The 20,787-nt window shown below is 39.4% G+C and overlaps 1 long non-coding RNA gene across 1 annotated transcript in view; it reads right to left on the reverse strand.

Moving 5' to 3' along the window:
* Positions 1 to 20,787, reverse strand: part of LOC147028096 (uncharacterized) — a 144,638-nt gene that overhangs the window by 87,150 nt on the left and 36,701 nt on the right. The window lies entirely within an intron of this gene.

Here is a 20,787-nt window from a genome sequence, read left to right on the forward strand (position 1 = left end):
GAAGACAATGTTTGTTTAGCTCTCACCTGAAATGTTCTATCAAATAAAACTAATCCCGGATCCACCAGAACATGTTGCCCTTAATCCTAAATTGGTGTACTTTCCTGCGTTCCAAACAATATCAAACGATTTTGGAATATCTGAGAAGACTCCGAGCAACAGTTCATGATTGTTTAACGTTTTCCTGAATTCATTCACCAAGGCAACAATATTATTGGTGATTCCACGTCCTTTCCTAACTCCACTTTGAAAATTATACAGCAGGTTATTTAATCCAGTAAATAAATGCATCATGCACTCATTAACAATGTTTTCCATTTATTCAGATAAGATAAGTGAGTACAATAAGACGATAAGAACATCAATTTGTTTGATACAGGTATTTCCAAAATTATGGATTGGAATAACAATAGTTTTTAATGTCAATGGAGTTCTACCTAATGACCAAACCAACTTAATGACAGTAGATACAGAATATGTTTCAGCACATTATCATTCATGTGTTAAAAAAATTATACAGCTTAAATTACCTGTCCCAGGAGCCTTGCTTTCAGGAAGGGGATCGGTGCCTTCGGGCTTTGTGTATGCCTTCTAAATTGCATACTCAAGTTCTGTAAACTAAAATTTGAGGTTTAGCAAAAGTTACCTGGTTGAGAATCAACTACAATGGCTACGATTGCTGTAATAATTGTTTACACATTGCCAAACATTTGTGTTAATGTAATCACCAATAACATTTGCAGTGTGTTTCCCAGCACTTTTGCTTGTTCCTTATTGAAGTAAATTAATTAATATTGGCTTTCCAGTAACAGTATGTATCGGGGTGGATATTGAGTGGCATAAGTGGAATTAATTTGGCTGTTGGTGGGCAGCAGCATTGATGTATCTCGTGTGGCAGAAGAGCAATTGTGCTATAAACAGCCCGCATGGAAGAGGATGATGAACGGATGATCTTTGGACAACGGTACAACAGTCAGCAGCACTGGCCAAATTAGTTGGCTAATGGTGAAGAAGGAAATTGGAATCCACTTCACCATATTTACTGGACAACCTCAATGATTATTTCCAATTATGGTGGAGAAGTCCCCAAATCTCGTTCACTATGGCTGTCTAATCAAGTGTTTCAATTAGCAGACCAAAAATGACAGCTTAAACCAAGGTGCCTATAATCAGAGGAAGATATGGAAAAAACATGAAGATCGAAGAAGGAAAATTCAACTCAAATCCAGAGAAGGCTTTTAAAGACAGAAAATGATATGAATTAGAATCACATTTTCTTACCAATAACCCAAAAGATGTTTTTTAGGCTATAAAACTGCTTTCAAGGAAACATCCACCAAGGCTAAACGTCATCGAAATTGAAAGTGGTGAATCTCTAACAGAAGGAGATCAAATTGGGCAGAGGTGGAAACTGTACTGCGAGGGCCAATATTCCTGGAAAGAATATGCAGATGGACAATCAGATCCAATATTGGCATATGAAGATGAACCATGTAGAACAAGAGCGAGAATTGCTTTGCAATACATTTCCCCTATACCGGTCCCAATGAATGTTCGGGAGATAAAAATTTGTTTGCGTTTAACGCACGATCGAGCCAATATTGCACCCAAAATGAAGAAGAAGAAACTCTCTAACGCACCGTATTTGGCTCTCTTCGGCAAAATAAAAGGAAAAGTAATTTTCATTTACTGATATATTTTGTAGACTTGAAATCAATAAATACAAGTAGAACAAACTGGAGATAAAAATTAGTTTCCTTGAACGCACGCTCAAGCCGATACTGAAACGAAAATGAGGAAGAACCTTCTTAACCCATCGTGTTTCATTCGTTTCTAGGCTTTGCTGATTTCACATTAAAAATAACCCGATGTACACACACGAAGCAAAAACATGGGTACTGCTTAATATGTGCATATATAATACGTTGTGGTTACATACCTGGGGTCATTCCAATTACACTTGGCCATGAACTAACACCCAGGCCTAAGGCCTGAAGCCTGAAGCCTGCGGATCTGTGCTGCTTCATAACCCGATATACATACATGAAGCAAAAACATGCGTATGGCTGATGTGCATGTAAAATACATTATGGTTACATACCTGGGATCATTCCAATTACAGTGGGCCATGGACTAACACCTAGGCCTAAGGCCTGAGGCCTTCCGATTTGTGCTGCTTCATGCAATGGCGGCACATTATTTTTTGGTGGTGGAGTCAAGCCAGATGTCCAGCCAATAGGTGGAAAGCAGTGGCGTGGAGTCAGGGTAGCTGAACATTGACCCATGTATAATATATGAAATTTTCTAACTTTAATTAGGGCATAACTCTGTGAAAAATGGATGAATCGCCCTGAAACTTTAACTTCTTCTGGAACTTTTCATAATAAAGCTATTTACCAAGTTTCAGTTGAATGTGTTAAAGGGTATGGGAAAAAAGTCGGAAAAACCACAGGTGAGACGAACGGGCTGGCGAACATATAGAGAGACAGATAGACAGACTGACGGATGGACAGATGGAGAGCAAACCTATAATCCCCTGCAGTGAAACCAGTAGGGAACTAAAAAGGTCAGAAGTCAAACATGCAATAAAAAAGGATGAGGGATGGTAAAGCACCAGGACATGATGGTGTTCCAGATGAATTAATAAAAGAGCTGGAGAAGAAGGAATTCAATTATTTACATGAATTATGGAATTTAATTGGAAGTGAAAGACCTGGTCAAAACATTGGGAAAAAACCAGCATGCCAACTAATTCCTAGAAAAGTGTGGTGTTTGCAAATGCAAAAACAGCAGGACAATTTATAGAATACATTATTTAGAAGGCAAAAAGAGTTCAACCTACCACTCTACAATTGTCTCCTACATTACTCGAAGGAGTTTGATTGTATACAACTACAAAAACCTTATTACAAATATTACCTAACTACAAAAACCAAAGTCCATACTACTTAAGATTGGACATCTTAAGTAGTATGGACTCGTATTTCCAGGAACTTGTGCTGGAATTGATGACCACACTGTACGAACATCAAGAGTTGGTTGTCAGAACTACATGTGGCAACAGTGATTGGTTTAGTCATGAACAAGGTCTTTGACAAGGTCAAAAAGCAGGGATGCATTTTATCTCCACATTTCCTCAATGTCTACATGGAATAAATTAGCTCTTCTCAATCAATATCAAATAATATCTATAGGAGGTGAGAAATTAAGTAACCAAAGATATGCTTTGCTAGCAGGAAGTGCCAGTGAGTTTGAGGAGTTGTTGGAAAAATTCAAAATAGAGAGCAAAGCGTTTCGTTATTTCTGAACATTAACAAAACTATAGTGACAATTATAAATCAAAACAAGACAATCTCACATTTCAAACTGGTGGAGGAGTAGTACAAATCATATAATAATTCAACTACTTGTTAACTGGCAGAAAAACAAGACCACAACAGAAACCAGGCATTGGATCAGAATGGGAAAAACATATATGTGAACAACGTCCAAGTAATTGAAATCTGTTGGCATTAGGAAAGCCACAAATATCAGACGAGTTAAGAAACGAATTCCACCTTTTGCAAAATATGCACGCAACACTTGTGTAATCATTGCAGCACACAGAAAGAAGGGTGAACCATTTGTTCTGTGGTGCTGGAGCTCACGATTACTTAGTCCCTTGGGCAGTGTGGAGAACAAACGAGATTGTATTACACAAGAGATTGCTGAACCACTTAGACTATATACGCCGAGAGAAAGGCTGAAAAGCGAATACTTTGTGCACATTGTCAGATATGTTGGGGAAAACGTATAAAAACTAATACTGTGGAACGTGAAGAATAAAGAAACGGAAACAGAGGCAGTTGCAGAAAATAAGGTGGACAGGTGCCATTGCATGAAAGCTGTCAAAATGAAATAAAATAATAAAGCCCAGAATCCCCATTCAGTGGCCTGCAAAAGTATCTACCACCAACAAATAATGCCACATTTAGATGAATTACAAATTATGAAGAAACATTTTTTCCAAATTAACTCATTTATTCATAACCTAAGAGATCAAACTAAACACTGTTATAGATGAAGGAAGTTACATGCCAAGAATACCTGCAAAAAACATGTACAAATCAAAATTCACTGGTTGTAAAAGTATTCAGACCCTTTAGTCAGTACTTGGTGGAAGCACCTTTTTCAGCAATGACGGCTATGGGTCTGTTTGGGTAGGTCTCTATGAGCTTTGTACAGTGAGATGGTGAAATCTTTGCCCATTCTTCACGTGAAAATTGCTCCAGTTCTGCCAAGTTTGATGAGGGTGGTCGATGAACTGCAATCTTCAAGTCTCTAAGTAAATGCTGAATTTGATTCAAGTCAGGACTTTGGGCCACTCAAGAACATTTATTTTCATCTTATTCCATCGCTCCAGTGTGGCTTTAGTTATGTGCTTCAGATCATTGTCCTGCTGAAATGTGAATCTCCTACCCAGTTTCAGATTCATGGCTGACTCAAGCAGGTTTTCATCAAGGATTCTCCTGTACTTTGCACAATCCATTGTCCCTTATATCCTGACAAGCTTGCCAGTCACTGCTGATGAAAAGCAGCCCCAGAGGATGATGCTGCCACCACCATTCTTGACAGTAGGGATGGTGTTGACTGGGTGATGTGCAGTGCTTGGCTTGCACCAAATGTAACGCTTTGAATTTGGAACAAAAAGTTCAATGTTTGTCTCGTCTGACCACAAAACGTTTCTCCATATGCATGCAGTAATCATTAATATGCTTTTTCACAAACTCCATTCGAGCTTTAAGATACATCTTTTTCAGTAATGGCTTCTTTCTTGCCACCTGTCCAGAGAGGCCAGCTTTGTGAAGGGAACGGGATATTGTTGATTGATGAACGCTGACCTCCATCTTGGATATAGAGCCTTGCAGATCTTTCAAAGTTATTGTGGGATTTCCAATGACATCCCGAACCAGTCTCCTGCTTACCCGGCTGCTGAGTTTGGATGGATGACATGATCTGGGTCGAGTCTGGGTGGTATGATACGTCTTCCATTGCTTAACGATTTGATTTCACTGTACTCAAAGGGATAATAATTGACTGAAATCTTCTTATAACCCTCTCCTGAATGGTGCCTCTCCACCACTTTATGTCTGACTTCTTTGGAAAGCTCCTTGGTCTTTATGTTTGCCTTGTTGGTTGACCAAGTGAGTTGCACCTTAAAACTTCTTAGATACATGGAGGAGTTGAAATTTTAAGTTAAACCACTGACTACATACAGGTGAAACTTATTACACTTATTGTGTAACCTTTCAAACAAATAAATAACTCCTGAAGTGATTTAGGGTTAATTAGGTAAAGTGGTTGAATACTTATGCAACTAAGAAACATCTCATTTTCTCTGTTAATCTTACTTATTCACATTTAATCTGCATTTTTAGCTTTATCACTTTGGAGTAGTTTGTACAGACTCTATATACTAAATTTTGATTTGAAAGCATCATAAAATAAGCTCAGGTAGCATCAAAATGTGAAAACTTTTGAGGGGAGGTGAATACTTTTGCAGGCCACTGTCGATGCCATAATTTCATCATTGATATCATCATTGCACAACCATTACTAAAATACTATTTCATTCAATGATCAATGTGGCAACATCAAAAAAGTTAATTAACCTCATTACCTCCACCACTGCAGGTGGATGGAGGTTACAGTTTCACCCTGTTTGGCCATCTGTTTGTCTGTGAGCACGATATTTCAAAAAGTTCTGGACGGTTTTGGATGAAACCTGGTGGACAAGTTGGTTTTTTTTGACAAGGACGAGGTGATTCGATTTTGGTGAATATCTGAATCTGGATAATATAATTTTTAATGTGATTTCTCACAATTGAGAGATAGGGCTATCAAGAACGGTAGAGCACACACCTCCACCTTAGCTGAACAGTTTACGTTTTCTACTCAACTGATAGGCGGGATCTGCATCTGGACCTTCACTAAAATCTAATCAGCTTGTTCTTGTCACCTACTCAACTTATCCACAAAGTTTTATCATAATCCATCTTTAACTTTTTGAAATATCATGCAAAATATTGTGTTTGGCCTCATTCTCAATGGTGAAGAAACACTTGAAAAATGAAAAAATTCTCATATCTGGATTCAGACTCGGATCTTCACAAAAATTGAATCCATTCGTCCTTGTCACACACCCAACCTGTCTTACAAATTTCGGCTGAATCAATTCCGCAACGTTTTGAGAAATCCTACGCACAGACAAACAGACAGACAAACAGACAGGTGAAAACCCTCCATCCACCTTAGGTGATGGTGGTAAAAATTATGTATCATACAACATTTCAAAAAGTTGTTTACAGATTGTGACAAAGCTTGTTGGATAAGTTGGGTAGGTGACAAGACCAAGCCGATTTGATTTTGGTTCAGGTCCGGATGCAGATCCGGCCTTTAAGGGGGCTACAAAACATAAACTGTTCAGCTTGGTGGATGTATGCACTCTTCCGAGTGCCGTTCTAGTTTGTATTGTTGATTTCACCATTGTCTTATTACTCGTGATTCATGTAAAAATTAATTGATATCTTCTGACGCTCTTCTTCGTATGCAGATAGTCTTCATGTGCTCGTTATACACGTAAAAGTACATTGATATCCCTTGATGTCCTTGTTTTTCTCAAAGTCAGCAAATGCAGTATTTGGTTAGCAAATGCAGTGGTGGCTCCATAAAACGTAATGAATGTACAGCTTGAGTTAGATCAGATTAAAATATTAATATTTTGACAATATTTATTGATTTTTTCCCCATTTATTGCAGCACATCTTCACAAAATATGTGGAATCAGGAAACACTAAATTAATGGTGACTGTTCAGTTGGTGTTACCTGGCCTCCAGATATATTAAGCCTCCCCCTAAAAGATAGGCATTGTTGGGTTTCTTTCTTATATCGAGAGGTTTCTTTGTACAATTGGTGCCCACAATTTTTAATGGTACTTCAGAGTTTAATAGACCCTTGAAGAGGACGAAACCATGATTTTGGTTTTTTCTCATTTTTTTCTCCCTTCACTCCCAATTTCCAGACTGTATCTCAGAGCCGATTGGGACTTTTGGAATAAAATTTTGCATCAATAATGCGAATAAAAAGTATGCTGGGTTGACATAACCTTTTTGATCTTGACCTATTTTTAAGGTCATGACAAAATGATAGACATTTTAACTTTTTCACCATAACTCGACAAAGGTTTCTCTGATCGGAACAAATTTTTCTCTCCGGATAGCCGAAAGAAAGGCACATTTATGCTTAATTTACATCATACCCCTCCGAATCAAAGGTCAAGGTTTAATGATGGTGGTCTGAAAAAAATAACCCGGTCAAAGGCAAATGGCGATCTGAAAAAAAAAACGCAGTTTTTGACCTCGCTCAATTTTGCCAAGACAGAATCTCAAAGCCTGCTTTTGTTCTTCCAGGATGTTCTTGCCTCATAATAGTGTACCTGCACTGAAGTTGTGGACCTGATATTTGATTGGTGTTCTTGACCTTTTTGGGGGGATTGTAACCTAATTAACAAAAACCACCCTTTTGATCACAAGTTGAATAATTTTCCTCCGATTTTCATAATGTTGAGTTTTATGGATAGATTGTGGATGGGGACATATTTTCGTTATTTGCACTCCATTCCAAAATGGTGAAGTTTAAGGTCATATGGCATTCCCAAAAAACTATGGCAATCATTGGATTGTGGGCTAAGGATAACTCATGGGTGATTGCCGAGGGTAAGCCAGGGGAGGCTTACCCTTGGTGATCGCTTTGTGATTGCAGATATCGAGTTTAAATTATCCTGGTTATATTTTTTGATATCCCTGTATATTTCTATCATGGAATAAGCATTTTCCAATATACCCAAATATATAATAACAAGATGAGGTAAAAAAAAAAAATTATATGCCTTTCTCCACCCACCACCAAACCCACGCTCAGGTCCAATCACATCCATGGGCCAAGCAATTCCCCCAACTCGAGAAATACAACATGCTGAACCTTCTACAACTCACAGAATCCAACGCTAAAGAATGCAGGTTAGTGGATAATCACAACCATGCCACATTACCCCATTGTATGTTCATCCACACCGACACTGTATGCTGCACAATGCAGGCTCATGTTGTACATTTGCAGAATCTCGGAAAATGACAGTCTCACGCGCTCAAGACCAATGACATAATTTATAATTTATCTTCAAAATGTATTTCCTGCACAAAAGTGCAAAAAATATAAAATAAAAAAATTACAATTCGTTATTTCTTTTGACAAGTGACTATCTAAAGCAGTGTTCAGGTAATACGAATTACCTATAAACCGGAGTGGCTGCTTAACCATAAAGCCACAATGTTGGATTGATGGGACTGTTTACAAGTGGAACAAACAAGGAGAATAACAGACATATGTAAGAACAAAAAAAATAATCGAACACATTTATCCTTCTGCATAATCTTCTCACTATAATCGAAGAGCGGTCTATTGTGGCAGTTCATTCGAACCACTTCCCACTCTACACTTTCACTCCAATGCACTTATTGTTAGGATTTTCGGTAATAAGCATGTTCACTTCTACATTCATTGCCCCTTTCTCCCGATATTAATTATGTCTCTGCTTTGTTCATTTTGCACATTTTTATCAAACTCCTTTTTCGATATGCACATGTTCAACCCGGGGTTTTGAATTACTGGGTGGAAACGTCTGATTGAAGTGAACCAATGCATTGATTTGGGATGCAGAGTAGTGAAAGGTATTTCACCATGTTTATTGAGTGAATATATGTGGGGCAAGGGAAGGCAATTATTCACGGAAAAGGTCAGAATTGAAGGAGAAACAAATTCGTTGCTTCACTAGTTGTCAGCGAACTCACAAAGCTCTCCTGCCCCGATGTGGGATGCAAAGGTTATTTGCATTAATCAGGGTGGCCATATATGCACTGGAGACCAGAAAATACATGAATACTACACCTATTAAATCCAATGGACATACAATTGTGAGACACTCTAATCAAAAGCCTTGGGATTCGAACAATCAGCCTTGAGATCATTAACATTCATTCAAAATGTGCATTTAACTCGAACAATAACCACATGATAATGACAGAATTCCCCGAAAACAAAATATATACACACACATTCAGGAAAAAAGGCAGTGTAATATACAATAAGTACACAACAATGAACATATCAAAGCAGTGACTGCATCCAGATTATCAAGCATGTTCCTTGTTATACTTAGACCCCCCCCCCCGTTAATTTGCATTTCCCCACATAGATATGTGTAACTCATAAAGAACGGTACATATATACATATATATATATATTTTTTTTTTTTTTTTTTTTTTTTTTTTACATACTAGCATATACCCGTGCTCCGCATGGAGTTGAATGGGTAGCAAAAGGTGGATGAGGCATAATAGTTGATGTTATGGGAAGTTGGAGAAGGTGTCATTAGGGATGTGATGTACTATGGTTACCTGTCCTTAGTTTGCTAAAGGACCTCCCTGTAGATGACATTTTGGGTGAGTGTCTTGTTGCTGAATAGTCCTTGTGAGGAATTATTGTCCACTTTGATAGATATAAAGGAGTAACCTCTTCCACGTGAAAATGCAACATATTGTTGGCCGTGGGAGAACACAGGGGCTGGGAGGTATATTCCGAGTTTGTCAAATGTTTGGCCCTGAGATTTGTTTATGGTCATCGAGTTTGCGAGTCTGACTGGAAATTGCATCCTCTGCAGTGTGACTGGAAGGTTGGCGTCTGATGGGGCAAGTTTAACATGATATAGGCCTAACCCTAGACTGAACAGGAGCAGTGGAGGGTGACCGAGAATCAGAATGCAAATTTCAATGAACGGCACTTTTTGGTGCACATCCAACGATCGAACACCACTGGACGCTTTAATATGAAGATCACACGCAAGACACAACACAGGTAACGATGACGGTTGATATTGACAATTAATGTAATGAACGGCAGTTGTTTGGGTGTATCTGACAATCGAACACCTCTTTAATTTGAACAGTTAACATGCACACATTCAAGGTACAGAATCTATTGTTGGACACCGTGCTTTTGAAGAACAAAGAAAGGAAGAGAATCTAGGCAATGAAGGGATGACCTCACACCTGTTCCCTGGTTCCTCCAACCTTCAGATCATAGCCTTTGATGTTATCTAGACGTAGGCCTATTGCAACTTATTTTCGGGTGTTTTTAATATGTACGTTGGATTTCAGACACAAATTGACAGTCTAAGAGGGATGTTCAGTCGGGGAAAGAGCCAATCGGGGTACATCATGTTTGCGGAGCTCTGGCGCTCATCGTTCCCCTCCTTCCACGCTGATTTTTAAAACATGACAACCATTGCTGATGTTCTAAGCTATACTATTTATTATCAGTTGTGTTTATGTTCAGTGTTTCATGCAATAAGTACTCCCTCACTCGAGTTCATATTTTTGGATAGACGGCAACACTTACAGGACAGCAGTTCAGGGATGGCGACCAAACGGGAATAAATGCGGCCGTCGATGGGTTGAAAATCTTGTTGAAGCCACGTAGTCATCCAATTCCAGCTTAGAAATTTAGTGCATCGTCTTCATCACATTAAGAAACCCCAGTATATGGAAAATGAGCACATTCCTGCTAGCGGTTTCGGAGGAGAAACGTCAAAATACGCGCAGACGTGAACAGAAATAATGTTTTTTAAAAATAAATCTTTACTTTAAATACAATGTTTCTTGTGACATATTTTTGTGTCAAATTCACCTTCTGAGGTAGTCAGCATATGCAGAAGAGGGTTTTACATTGCAGATGCTGTTTTCTTGGAATATCATTACTCCTCTCAGTGGTGACGTCACACGTCGCCATGCAAACTCATGTAAAAATTAGAAAATCGCCCAAAATTCCCAAACCTGTCCGTCTGGCGCGATCTCACATAGCCCATGCTGCTCATTAGACCACAGACCACCCGCATGCCGAAAGTGGCGACAATCCGTCTGCCAGTTTTGGAGGAGATACGTCAAATTACATGCAGACGTTAACAGAAATAATATATAGATACATATATATATATATATACAAAAAAATAATCGTTTGTTTTAGGGTTTCTCCCATTGTAAAACAGCAGGTGGGTTTTATGTTGCCAAGTTATTACCACATTCCGTCTATGTTTTCTGGCAGTATATTTCTATGTATTTGTGTATATATATATATATATATATATATATATATATATATATATATATATATATATATATATATATATATATATATATATGTATATATATATATATATATATATACATATATATATATATATATGTATATATATATATATATATATATATATATATATATATATATATTCTTCTTCTTTCGGCTGCTCCCGTTAGGGGTCGCCACAGCGGATCATCAATATGATCCGCATAGTGATTTGGCACATGTTTTGCACCGGATGCCCTTCCTGACGCAACCCTGGTCACCTCTTGCGACACAGGGATCTGGTACACCTATTTTAACCGGGGTATACACTGGCCCAGTACACTGGTACTCATTTCGCCGACCTCGGAAGGATGACAGGCTGAGTCAACCCCCTGGTGTATTAATTCAGTGGCCCAACGGAGCATGAACTCAGGACCTTTTGGATTCCAAGCCGCTGCTCTAACCACTGCACCAACACCAGGCATATATATATATATATATATATATATATATATATATATATATATATATATATATATATATATGTATATAAATATATATATATATATATATTATACATAGTATATATATATATATATAGTATATATATATATATAGTATATATATATATATAGTATATATATATATATATATATATATATATATATATATATATATATATATATATATATATATGTATATAAATATATATATATATATATATTATACATAATGGAGTACAGGAGTACTGAGCTCAAGCGTTTGGAATCGGTATTGCAGCACTCTCTGAGGTTCGGAGACCGGATTGCGGCGAGATCATGGAGGGTGGTTACATCTACGATTGGTCTGGTCATTCTGATAGTTACCATGCCCAAGGAGTTGCTGTAGCTGTGTCCAATAAGCTGACTCCAATGGTAATTAAGGTAACACCGGTCGACAAGCGTATTATGAGACTAAGGATTCATCACTCCTTCGGTGTAATTTCCCTGGTCTCTGCTTATGCTCCGACTGAGGCAAGTGACCTCACATTGAAGGACGCATTCTGTGGCACGCTCGAGTCTGTGGTTGAACAGTGCCCCTGACGAGACACTTCTAGTCTTGGGGGATTTCAATGCATCGACTGAAACTGATAGGGATGGTTTTGAGACGTGTGTTGGTCCCCATGGGTCAGGAACTATGAACCTGAATAGCACGAAGTTGCTTGACTTTGCAAGAAGTCATGGACCAGTTCATGGTTTCAGTGTCCACAAACTCATCGCTGGACTTGGTATTCTAACGCTGGTGGTGTGGCAAAGGAGATTGACCATGTCCTCGTTGATGGTCACTGGAGGATGATACAGAACTGCAGGGTCTAAAGGAGTGCTCAGTTCCTTATTACTAACCACAGGCTTGTTGTAGCAACTCTGAAGTTGCAGCTAATCCAGGAGAATGGTACCATCCCAGCCTAGGCTGAATGTTGGCAAGTTCTAGGATTAGAGGGTAGCTGAGGAGTTTGCAAACAATCTGAGTGGAGATTTGGGGGGATGCCGGTGGATGTCTTGAAACTCACCGTAGGGCAAAGAAGAATTTTGTCTCTCAAGGGACACTGGATACCATTGACCAGAGTCGCAGGGCCAGGCAAAATGGCAGAGCTGAGCTGTTCAGGGAGCTGAGGCGTAAAACTGTACGTGCGCCAAGTGTGGACAAGGAAACCTATGTGCGAGGAATCTGTGAGGGGGTAGAGCATCACCTGTGGTCAAGTGATTCTCGTCCTGCTTCCAGGGGAATTGCGTTCATCCAAGCCCATCCCTCGGTGTACTGCAGTGAGAGCAGAGGGTGATAGGCTCTTGACAGAGGAGTCTGAAGGAAGGCCCGCTGGGCCGGTTACTTTGAGCGGTTGTACCAGGCTAATCCACCAGCTGTCGACTTGGACATCAGTGGTGTTACAATAACTGTTGCTGACCCTCCAATCAAATGTGGTCCACCTTTGCTTGTGGAAACAGAGGCTGCAGTGAACCAGTTCAAATGGGGTAAAGCTTCAGGGATCTGTGGTATCCATGGTGAACTTCTCAAGGCTGGTGGAAATGCTGCACTCGGGTCGATGCATGCAGTTCTTTGCTCTGCCTGGAACACAGGCATCATTCCAACTGACTTGAAGAGGGGCCTTGTTGTCCCTCTCTGGAAAGTGAAGGGTGATCGCCAAGACTGCAACAACTGCCAAGGGGTGACACTGCTGTCAGTGCCGGGCAAGGTCTTTGCTCGGATAATTCTTGATGGGGTTCGCCACCATCTGCTTGAGCACCAGCAACCATAGCAGTCAGGTTTTACACCAAAGAGATCAACGATTGACCGTATCTTTGCTCTTCGGGTCGTCACCGAACGCAGACGAGAGTTTCGGCAGGGGCTGCTTGCAGCTTATGTTCATCTCTGTAAAGTGTTAGATTCAGTGAATCGGGATGTCCTCTGGAGGATTCTTGGTCTTCGTGGGGTGCCACCAAAACTGATCAATCTGATGTCTGAACTCTACTCTGTAACTGAGAGTGCTGTGAAGTGTGGTGGTACCATCTCTGACTTATTTCCAGTTGTTACTGGAGTTCATCAGGGGTGTGTACTGACCCCCACACTTTTCAGCACTTGTATGGACTGGATTCTCGGGAGGATGTCAGAGAGATCAAGCTGTGGTGCATCGTTTGGGAATGTCAAGATCTCGGACCTTGATTTTGCAGATGATGTCGTCATCTTTGCAGAGACTTTAGATATCCTTTTGGGGGCCCTCGAGATGCTGACTGAGGAGTCGGAGCTACTGGGATTACGGGTTTCCTGGGTCAATAAATACTAAGATCCAGGCTTTCAATTGACATATTGGATGCTGCTGTCCTGTCTGTGCCTGATTGTGGTGAGGAGGTTGAGGTCGTGGAGAGATTCACTTACCTTGGCAGTGATATTCATGTCTCTGCTGGCTGTGAGTCAGAGGTCAATAGACGTCTGGGTCGGGCCTGGGGAGTCATGGATTCACTGGATAATGGGGTGTGGTGCTGCCAGTACCTATGTGGGAGGATGAAAGTCCAAGTCTTCAGGTCCTTGGTGCTTCCAGTCTTGCTCTATGGATGTGAGACTTGGACTCTGACCAGGGAGCTGAGATGGAGACTTACTTCCTTTGCAACCAGGTCTCTTCAGAGAATCCTTGGCTATCGCTGGTCGGACTTCGTGTCCAACGATCTGTTGCTGAGAGAGACTCAAATGAGATTTGTTACCTGCATAGTTCGTGAGCATCAGCTGCAGCTGTATAGACATGTGGCTCGTTTTCCTGACACTGATCTTGCTCCCCAGATTCTCTCAGCGAGGGAGTCTCGTGAGTGGAGGAGGCCAATGGACCGAACACGCATCTCGTGGTTGCAGCAGGTTGATCGGCATCTCAAGGAGATGGGGATGGGCCAGGCATCTTCCTGGGGGATGGCTAGCCAGAGGCCCCTGGAGTACCAGTGGAAAGTGGATGCAGCGACGTGCTTCTCTGGCGCATGCTTCCATACCTGACCTGACCATACCCGAGTACTCCATATAGAGGGATGATACGGGAAAAAACTGGCTGCCCAGTCAACGGTGTACACAATGATAGGCTCATAAATTTCTTCAGAGTGAAGTCAGAAGCATTTAAAAGCCATACCTTATATTCTCGAGCGTTTTCTGAACTAGCAAGACTTAAAAAGACACCGGAATACATCGCTAAAGTCTCACAATGAGAGATTACCAAATCGCCAGTTTGTAGTTCTTCTTCTTGTCCTCTCAAAATAATCTAAAACTGCAGCCTAACCTCACTCAATAACTGCTGAAGCCATCATGGTGATTCCAACACGAAGCGGTTACTGTCTCTCTGGGCAAATGCACGCAACCCAAAATTACAAAATATATAATACATTAATCGTTTTATTAAAATAAATAGTATGTAAATGTGGACTCAACCCAAAACCAGCCAGGATTGTGGGAATGGTGGGGGGGGGGGGCGGTAAGAAATGGACAGAACCATTCCAAAAGCTATTCTTATCTCCCCAACCCCCCCACCCCCACCACCACCACACGCTCCTTCCTCCATCCCCAAAATCAACTGAAGCCAGTGTAAAGATAATTAAACAACGTAGATTAATTTCATCCATAACAAAATATATAAAATATTTAACATTTTATTATCTTTAAAAATTATAATTGCATTCACATTTCTGCAGACAGTGCCTACAGAAACTCTACACCCACTTTCAAATTTTTCACCTTTTGTTGCATTATATCCTGGAATTAAATTGCTTTAAATCATACTTTTCCCACCTTTATTTAGACATTGTAATCCAAATTCGACAAATTTTTGAAAATCAATTAAAAATACAAAACTAGAATATCTTGGTTGGATAAGTGTCCACCTCCCTTTTCATAGCAATTGTAAATGAGCTCAGGTGTAACCTCTCACCTTCAAAATCACACAGCAAGTTAATTGGCCTCTCCACCTGTGTTAAATTGTCGTGATTCTGATTATTTCAGAACAATATCAGCTGTTCCTGTAGGTTTCCTCTGTTGGGTGGTGCATTTCACAGCAAAGACTCAACCATGAGCACCAAGGAGTTTTCAAAAGACCTCTTGGATAAAGTTGTAGCAAGGCACAGATCAGGGCATGGGTATAAAAATATTTCAAAGGTCTTGAATATCCCTTGAAGCACAGTCAAGACAACCATTGAGAAGTGGAAGGCATATGGTAGGACAAAGACCTTGCCTAGATCAGGCCGTCCCTCCATACTGGATGACCAAGCAAGGGGGAGACTGATCAGAGAGGCCACCAAGAGGCCAATGACAGCTTTGAAAGAGCTACAGACCTTTATGGCAAAGACTGGTCACTGTGTGCATGTGACAACAATCTCCCACCGACTCCACAAGTCTGGCTTGTATTGTGGGGTGGCAAGGACGCCATTACTCAAAAAAGCCCACTTGGAGTCCCATTTGAAGTATGCAAAAACCACTCTGAAGATTCTGAAGCCATGTGGCAAAAATATTTGTGGGCTGACGAAACCAAGATGGAACTTTTTGGCCTGAATGCAAAACGTTACGTTTGGCACAAACCCAACACGGCACATCACCCAAATAACACCATCCCTACTGTGAAGAATTGTGGTGGCAGCATCATGTTATGGGGATGTTTCTCATCAGCAGGGACTGGGTACTTCTCAGGAGAGAAGGGAAAATGAATTTTTCACAGAAAAATCCTAAAGTAAAACTTACTGCCCTCTGCAAGAAAGCTGAAATTTGGATGGAAGTTCACCTTTCAGCATGACAATTACCAGAAGCACACAATCAAAGCTACACTGGAGTGTCCGGAAGTGGCCCAGTCAGAGCCCTAACCTAACTCCAATCGAAAATCTGTGGCAGCACTTGAAGATTACTGACCATCAATGTGACTGAGCTTGAACATTTTTGTCATTTGTAACATCAATGTGACTGAGCTTGAACATTTTTGTAATTTGTAACATCAATGTGACTGAGCTTGAACAAAGAAGAATGGGCAAATATTGCCCAATCAAGGTGTAAAAAGTTGGTAGAGGCCTATCCCAACAGACTCACTGCTGTAATTGCTGTCAATGGTGCTTCCACGAAGGATTAACTCTGGGGGTGGACACTTATCCAACCAAGATATTCTCGTTTTGTATTTTTAATTAATTTTCTGAAATTTGTAGAATTTGTTTTTCACTTGGAAGTTGTGGGTTACGATGTGTAAATAAAGGTGGGAAAAGCCTGATTTAATGCAATTTAATTCCAGGTTATAAGGCAACAAAAGGTGAAAACTTTTGAAAGGGGGTGTAGACTTTCTATAGGTGCTGTATGTGGTAAATGTAAAAGAGGATTGTGGTGTCATATTGTGGCATCGTAATGTGGTGTTATTCCTCATTGTTACTATTCTTCATTTTTCTTCCTCTTCATTCTTCGTTTTTCATCCATCACAATCCCACAACAAAAGTAAAATGTCAAAAGATGTCATGATGGTAATCCATGAGGATTGTGGTGTCGTATTGTGGTATTGTAATGTGGTGTCATTCCTACCTTGTTTGGTTGTTTTTTTTGAGATTTCATCCCTCTGTTTTCCGTTATTTTTAAAAAAAAAATTGTTTCTTGCGTATATATATATACATACATATATATATATATATATATATATATATATATATATATATATATATATATATATATATATATATATATATACATATATATATATATATATATATATATATATATATATATATATATATACATATATATATATATATATACATATATATATATATATATATATATATATATATATATATATATATATATATATATATATATATATATATATATATATATATATATATATATATATATATATATATATATATATATATATATATATATATATATATATATATATATATATATATATATATATATATATATATATATATATATACATATATATATATATATATATATATATATATATATATATATATATATATACATATACATATATACATATACATATATATATATATACACATACACACACACACACACACACACACACACACACACACACACACACACACACACACACACACACACACACACACACACACACACACACAGAGTGAGTCAGAAGTAGCACCCAATTTCTGTCAACTGATTGTTTGTTTGCCATTTGTATTACAGTGTACAAGAAGGTATAAATAAATGAATGACATGTTTATCTAACCATTTATTCAAGAAAAAATTCTTACGGAACTCTACCAAGCTGTTTGACTTGCAATTTTCAAGTGTCCTCCCTCGTGATCGATGCACAATTGCAGCCGAACACACCAGAGCGGCACACACGTCTGCAGAGTTCGATATCAATTTCCTTAAACTTTGCAGTGATTTGAGCCTTCAATTCCTGAATGGTACGAGGCATTTCACGATAAACAAGGTCTTTCATGAGCCCCCAAAGAAAGAGATCTGGAGGTTTAAGGTCTGGGGAGCGTGCCGGCCACTCGATCGGACCGCGGCGGCCGATCCACTTTCTGGGAAAGTTTTCATCAAGCCACTGATGAACATAACGTCCATAATGAGGTGGAGCTCCATCATGCTGGAAATAACAGTCCTGATCTTGTACCCTGGACCCAAAGAAGGTTTGCAGCATATCCAGGTAAATTTCTGCAGTGACAGATCCCTCAAATAAAAAGGGTCCAATTATCCCTAATGAAGATATGGCTGCCCAAACTGTCACTCCAGGTAAATTTACCTCCTTCTCAACTGTCACTCTTGGGTTATTTGCAGCCCAGTAGACACAATTGTGTCTGTTAATTGTGCCACTAAGCTTAAAATATGCCTCATCTGACCACCAGATGTTGTCTAGCATTGTGTCTTCTTCATGAAGTTTAATTAAGAACTCTTCACAAAATTGAAGATGGCAGTAGTCATCTCAATCATGAAGGGCATGCAGAAAGCGTGGAATGTAGGATTTCCATTTTTTCTGGTGAAGGATACGGATAACACTTGATAGGCTCACTTCCAACTCTGCAGATAAATGGCGAGTTGATTTTTGCAGACTTTGTTCCGGTTTTCTGATGGCTTCTTCAGCCTTAGCTACATTCGTTGCCGTTTTCGGACGACCGGACTTTGCATTGGCTCCCGACCCTGTTGCTTCAAATTTCTCGACAATCAATCGTATGTTTCTTCCCTGAGGTGGGTTAATATCGAATTCCTGTGCCAAACGGCGTGCCGCCATCGTTGGTTGTTCATTACATTTGTAGTAATGTTTCACGGCTGCAATGCGTTGATTCTTTGAAAGGAAATTCATGGTTCAATTTGGTGCAAATCCAGTAACTTTCCAAACTCGCAGCAATAACCTCCAAAACAAAATCAAAAATAAATAAATTACGAAAATTAATAATCTGCAAGACAATTATTAACAACATGACTTCCCAAAAAACAGAAATTGGGTGCTACTTTTGACTCACCCTGTATAATATATATATATATATATATATATATATATATATATATATATATATATATATATATATATATATACACATACATATAATCGTTTGTTTGTTTGTGTTTCCATTGCAGAACAGCAGTCTGTTTCCAAGTTATTACTACATTCCTTCTATGTTTTCTGGCCGTATTCACCAATGTACTGGCAGAAACTGATTTCTTTATGAACAGTCATGGTTCTGGTTCTTAAAGTATTATGCTTGGTGTTGTCCATGTTAATTCTTCTGGATGAAGTATCCCATTCGTAATTATGGGTCCTTTGCGAGGTGTGGACACTTAATGAATATACAAACATGAGAAACATGCAAACATTTGATGAGTATACAAACATGATTGGAGAGAAAAAGAGGGGTGTGTGAAAAAGTCAGCAGGATTCTAAAAAGGAATATCATCTATAAGAATAAGAGATGAGATGAGATAGCAGTGAGCTGCAGCCTTGATTTGCTGTAGGAATGTATGATTGGAGAGATATTGAGACCCAACTCAAGAGTTCATAGAAGAGCATACCCCGCAGAGTCTTGAGAACAAGGGAGTGGTCTGCGAGCGGCAAATTTGATTGGTTGTTATGATGTAAAATGCCGTAGTTTGTCCAAGTTCTGCTAAACTGAGAGTATTGAAAGCTTCAAAAACGTGGTTGGTGTTCTACACTGTTCATGTATATAATTCAATTGAAATAAAATAAAGATTTTAAAGGTTGTAGAAAAAATAATTTCGGAAGCTTCATGCCATTGCTGCAGCGTCATTTCCACCACCTTATTTAACGCATTGCATTAGTTATTCATGTCTATTGTTTGTGTCCTTTATAACGTCCTTAAACACAGTAAATTTTCTGTTCGGAATGACTCATTTTTGTTTGATTTCCAAACAGGCAGACAGACTGAAAATATGATCTCACTCCTCTCTGCACATGCACAATCAGATCAAATCCAGAGCCAAGTAAGTATCCCTTTTAAGCTCCCATGTAATATTAGTAGCTCATGTTCGGACACATATTCTATCAAGTGAGTGTGGAAATGGCCTTAAGGATGGAGCCAGCCAGTGCACTTCGAATCAAATCATAAATTACACTGTAGACATACACAATCGGTCTCTACAGCTATAGCATGCTCAAGACAGATATTGGCCATTAAGCACCTTTTCCCAGTCATCAGATATTCATGCACCAAAGGAGCATTAATAAGTGCAAACCATTGCACAATGGAGTTCCCTCCTGCCTTCAACAGTCCAATGTAATGATGTATCAGGAGCCCGAAAGAGCTTCATTTGTCCCATTTCTCTCCAGACATCATCAAATGAGATGCATTTAATGGTGCACTGAGTTGGCATATCATTCAGAGCAAGGTCTTGCAACGAAGGTTCAACAGAGCCAAGAAGCACCGAAGCCTGGTGTTGGCTTAGTGGTTAGGGTGGTAGCTTGGGGTCCTAGGGTCCTGAGTTCAAGCCCCGTTGGCTGCTGAATTAAAATACACCAGGAAGTTGACTCAGCCTGTCATGCTTCCGAGGTCGGCAAAATGAGCACCAGTGTACTGGAAAGG

The sequence above is a fragment of the Eptatretus burgeri genome, chromosome 4 (assembly GCF_056783735.1).
Source record: "Eptatretus burgeri isolate ZD-2024b chromosome 4, Ebu_testis_v1, whole genome shotgun sequence".
NCBI lineage: Eukaryota > Metazoa > Chordata > Myxini > Myxiniformes > Myxinidae > Eptatretus > Eptatretus burgeri.